The sequence below is a fragment of the Triticum dicoccoides genome, chromosome 3A (genome assembly GCF_002162155.2).
Source record: "Triticum dicoccoides isolate Atlit2015 ecotype Zavitan chromosome 3A, WEW_v2.0, whole genome shotgun sequence".
Taxonomy (NCBI): Eukaryota; Viridiplantae; Streptophyta; class Magnoliopsida; order Poales; family Poaceae; genus Triticum; species Triticum dicoccoides.
In genome coordinates this window covers 439675057-439680657 of record NC_041384.1, presented here as the reverse complement: position 1 = coordinate 439680657, position 5601 = coordinate 439675057, and positions in this window count along the sequence as shown.

Here is a 5601-nt window from a genome sequence, read left to right as displayed (position 1 = left end):
GAAGGTCTTCCCTTTATCTTTGAAGGGAGACGCATTGGTATGGTATAGGCTATGTGATGATACGAGATCATGGAACTATAGAAGATTGAAATTGGAATTTCATCAAAAGTATTACCCTATGCATCTTGTTCATCGTGATCGCAATTATATATATAATTTTTGGACTCGCGAAGGAGAAAGCATCGCTCAAGCATGGGGGAGGCTTAGATCAATGTTATATTCACGCCCCAATCATGATCTTCCAAGAGAAACAATTCTTCAAAAAAATTATGCTCGGCTTTCTGAAAATAATCGCACTATGCTCGATACTTCTTGTGTTGGCTCTTTTATGATGAAGACTATTGGATTTAGATGGGATTTATTGGATAGAATTAAACGCAACTCTCAAGATTGGGACCTCGACAATGGTAAGGAGTCAGGTATGACACCTAAGTTTGATTGTGTTAAATCTTTTATGGATACCGATATTTTCCATAAGTTTAGCACTAAATATGGACTTGATTCTGAGATAGTAGCTTCTTTCTGTGAATCTTTTGCTACTTATGTTGATCTCTCTAAGGAGAAGTGGTTTAAATATCATCCTCCCATAGAAGTAAAAGTAGCTGCACCTATTAAAGTTGAAGAAAAGACGGTCACTTATAATGATCCTATTGTTCCTACTTGTTATGTTGAGAAACCACCTTTCCCTGTTAGGATAAAGGATCATGATAAAGCTTCAACTGTGGTTCATAAAAGCAATATTAAAACATATACACCTCCTGAGCAAGTTAAAGTTGAACCTAATATTGCTATTGTTAAAGATCTCTTGTCTGATAATATAGATGGCATGTTATTTACTTCTGTAATGAAACTGCTAGAATTGCTAAACCCCGTGATACAGATTAACCTAGACCTGTGGTAGGCATGCCTGTTATTTCTGTTAAAATAGGAGATCATTGTTATCATGGCTTATGTGATATGGGTGCTAGTGCTAGTGCAATACCTATTGACTTATACAAAGAAATTATGCATGACATTGCACCTGTTGAGTTAGAAGAAATTGATGTTACTATTAAACTTGCTAATAGAGATACTATTTCACCAATGGGAATTGTTAGAGATGTTGAAGTCTTGTATGGGAAAACTAAATATCCTACTGATTTTCTTGTTCTTGGTTCCCCACAAGATAGCTTTTGTCCCATTATATTTGGTAGACCCTTCTTAAATACTGTTAATGCTACCATAGATTGCACTAGGGATGTTGTTACTATCGGCTTAGATGATATGACTCATGAATTTAATTTCTCTAAATTTAGTAAACAACACTGTGAAGAAGAATTTCCTAGTAAGGATGAAATTATTGGTCTTGCTTCTATTGCTGTACCTCCTAGTGATCCTTTAGAACAATATTTGCTAGACCATGAGAATGATATGTTTATGAATGAAAGAAGGGAAATAGATGAAATATTCTTTAAACAGGAACCTATTCTGAAACACAATTTGCCTGTTGAAATCCTAGGGGACCCCTTTCCACCTAAGGGTGATCCCGTTTTTGAGCTTAAACCGTTGCCTGATAATCTTAAATATGCTTATCTTGATGAACATAAGATATATCCTTTTATTATTAGTGCTAACCTTTCAGAGCATGAAGAAGAAAGATTATTGAAAACTCTGAAGAAGCACCGTGCTGCTATTGGATATACTTCTGATGACCTTAAGGACATTAGTCCCACTCTATGTCAACATAAAATAAATTTGGAAGCAGATGCCAAACCAAGCAGATGCCAAACCAGTTCGTGATCCTCAACGACGTCTGAATCCTAAAATGAAAGAAGTTGTAAGAGAAGAAATACTAAATCTTCTGGAGGCAGGTATAATTTATCCCGTTGCTGATAGTCAGTGGGTAAGTCCTGTTCATTGTGTCCCTAAGAAGGGAGGTATTACTGTTGTTCCTAATGATAAAGATGAATTGATTCCACAAAGAATTATTACAGGTTATAGGATGGTAATTGATTTCCGCAAATTAAATAAGGCTACTAAGAAAGATCATTACCCCTTACCTTTTATCGATCAAATGCTAGAAAGATTATGCAAACATACACATTACTGCTTTCTAGATGGTTATTCTGGTTTCTCTTAAATACCTGTGTCGGCTAAAGATCAATCAAAGACTACTTTTACATGCCCTTTTGGTACTTTTGCTTATAGACGTATGCCTTTTGGTTTATGTAATGCACCTGCTACCTTTCAAAGATGCATGATGGCTATATTCTCTGACTTTTGTGAAAAGATTTGTGAGGTTTTCATGGACGACTTTTCCATCTATGGATCTTGTTTTGATGATTGCTTGAGCAATCTTGATCGAGTTTTGCAGAGATGTGAAGAAACTAATCTTGTCTTGAATTGGGAAAAGTGCCACTTTATGGTTAATAAAGGTATTGTCTTGGGGCATAAAGTTTCTGAAAGAGGTATTGAAGTTGATAAAGCCAAGGTTGATGCTATTGAAAAGATGCCATGTCCCAAGGACATCAAAGGTATAAGAAGTTTCCTTGGTCACGCCAGATTTTATAGGAGGTTCATTAAGGACTTCTAAAAAATTTCTCGGCCTCTGACTAATTTATTACAAAAAGATATACCATTTGTCTTTGATGATGATTGTGTAGAAGCATTTGAAATACTTAAGAAAGCATTAGTCTCTTCACCTATTGTTCAACCACCTGATTGGAATTTACCCTTTGAAATTATGTGTGATGCTAGCGATTATGTTGTAGGTGTTTTTCTAGGGCAAAGAGTTGATAAGAAATTAAATGTTATCCATTATGCTAGTAAGACTCTAGACAATGCTCAAAGAAATTATGCTACTACTGAAAAAAGAACTTTTAGCAGTTGTATTTGCTTGTGATAAGTTCAGACCTTATATTGTTGGTTCTAAAGTAACTATCCACACTGATCATGCTGCTATTAAATATCTTATGGAGAAGAAAGATGCTAAACCTAGACTTATTAGATGGGTTCTCTTGCTACAAGAATTTGATTTACATATTGTTGATAGAAAAGGAGCTGAGAACCCCGTTGCAGACAACTTATCTAGGTTAGAGAATGTTCTTGATGACCCACTACCTATTGATGATAGCTTTCCTGATGAACAATTAAATGTCATAAGTACTTCTCGTAGTACCCCTTGGTATGCTGATTATGCTAATTACATAGTTGCTAAATTTATACCACCTAGCTTCACATACCAACAAAAGAAAAAGTTCTTCTATGATTTACTTTTGGGATGACCCACATCTTTATAAAGAAGGAGTAGATGCTGTTATTGGACGTTGTGTACCTGAGCAAGAACAGGAACAGATCCTACGCAAGTGCCACTCCGAAACTTATGGAGGACACCATGCGAGAGATAGAACTGCACATAAGGTATTGCAATCATGTTTTTATTGGCCTACTCTCTTCAAGGATGCCCGTAAGTTTGTCCTATCTTGTGATGAATGTCAACGAATTGGTAATATTAGTAGACGTCAAGAAATGCCTATGAATTATTCACTTGTTATTGAACCGTTTGATGTTTGGGGCTTTGATTATATGGGACCTTTTCCTGCCTCTAATGGATATTCACATATTTTAGTTGTTGTTGATTACGTTACTAAGTGGGTAGAAACTATTCCAACTAGTAGTGTTGATCATAACACTTCTATTAAAATGCTTAAAGAAGTTATTTTTCCGAGGTTTGGAGTCCCTAGATATTTAATGACTGATGGTGGTTCACATTTTATTCATGGTGCTTTCCGTAAAATGCTTGCTAAATATGACGTCAATCATAGAATTGCATCTCCGTATCACCCACAGTCTAGTGGTCAAGTAGACTTGAGTAATAGAGAACTCAAATTAATTTTGCAAAAGACTGTCAATAGGTCTCGAAAGAATTGGTCCAAGAAACTTGATGATGCATTATGGGCCTATAAAACTGCATATAAAAATCCTATGGGTATGTCTCCGTATAAAGTGGTATATGGAAAAGCATGTCACTTACCTCTCGAACTAGAACATAAGGCATATTGGTCTATTAAAGAGCTCAACTATGATTTTAAACTTGTCGGTGAAAAGAGGTTATTTGATATTAGCTCACTTGATGAATGGAGAACCCAAGCTTATGAAAATGCCAAGTTGTTTAAAGAAAAGGTTAAAAGATGGCATGACAAAAGGATACAAAAGCGTGAGTTTAATGTAGGTGATTATGTATTGCTATACAACTCTCGTTTAAGATCTTTTGCAGGTAAACTTCTCTCTAAATGGGAAGGCCCCTATGTTATCGAGGAGGTCTATCATTCCGGTGCCATAAAAATCAACAACTTCGAAGGCACAAATCCGAAGGTGGTAAACGGTCAAAGAATCAAACATTATATCTCAGGTAATCCCATAAATGTTGAAACCAATATTATTGAAACCGTAACCCCGGAGGAATACATAAGGGACACTTTCCAGAACGTTTCAAACTCTAAAAAGGAATAGGTATGTGGTACGGTAAGTAAACCGACTCCAAAACAATTTTAAGGCAATATTTCTCCGTTTTGGAATATTTAGAAAAATAGAAAATTAAGTAGCGGTCCGAGAAGGACACGAGGGCCCCACGAGGGTGGAGGGCGTGCCCTACCCCCCTGGGTGCGCCCCCTACCTCGTGAGCTCCTCGTGTGCCTTCCGGACTCCGTTTTCTTGCACGGTACGTATTTTGGTCGGTAAAAATTCATTATATAATCTCCCGGGGGTTTTGACTCCCGTGTCACGCAAAAATCTCCTGTTTTTGTTTCGAGCTGTTTTTCTAACATATCTAGATTATCATGACGTCCCCAAGTGCTTCCAAGGACAAGTTCTTCGAGAAGGTCATCAACCCTTACCTTGCGAAGGTGCTGCGACACCCTCAAACCATTGAGATGCATGATGGGTTGCTGCACATCCGCGATGCTGAGGGACCAAAGGGAACCGGAAGCATGGAGACGAGGCTCGAAGCAATGGAGCAACAAGTTTTCAAGTGCCAGGGGATGGTGGAGCGTGGAATCAATGCTAGCCACACGATGCTCGCGGAGTTCACTAACAACTACAAGTTGGATGCCAAGAACACCGAGGAGGCCATCTTCAAGCTACATGAGAAGATCGAGCACCTCCAAGCCCAAATCTATGACCTGCAAAACCAAAACTGTGAGTATGAATATAGATTCAAAAGAATGAGTTTGGCTGCAGATTCGAGGATCCCGGAGACTCGATCATCCTTCTATGATGGTGAACATATGCCTTGGAAGATGGATGACAAGCCCGCATCATCAACAACACCTCCACCTTCTTCACCAACCAAGGAGATATAATCACATGGGTATGGGCACTCCCCTTGGCAACTGCCAAGCTTGGGGGAGGTGCCCCGGTATCGTATCACAATCACAACTCCTATCTTTATCGTTTTCCTTAGTTTGATCCTATTAGTAGTATTTTGATCTAGTAGAATAAAGTTTATGGCATGATCTAGTTTTAAGTTTTGCTTTATGATCTCTCTATGTAATCGAGTCCGTGAGCTATATAATAAAGATTAGTGTTGAGTCAAGGGCTTGATTTTCTTTCTATGATCTTGGG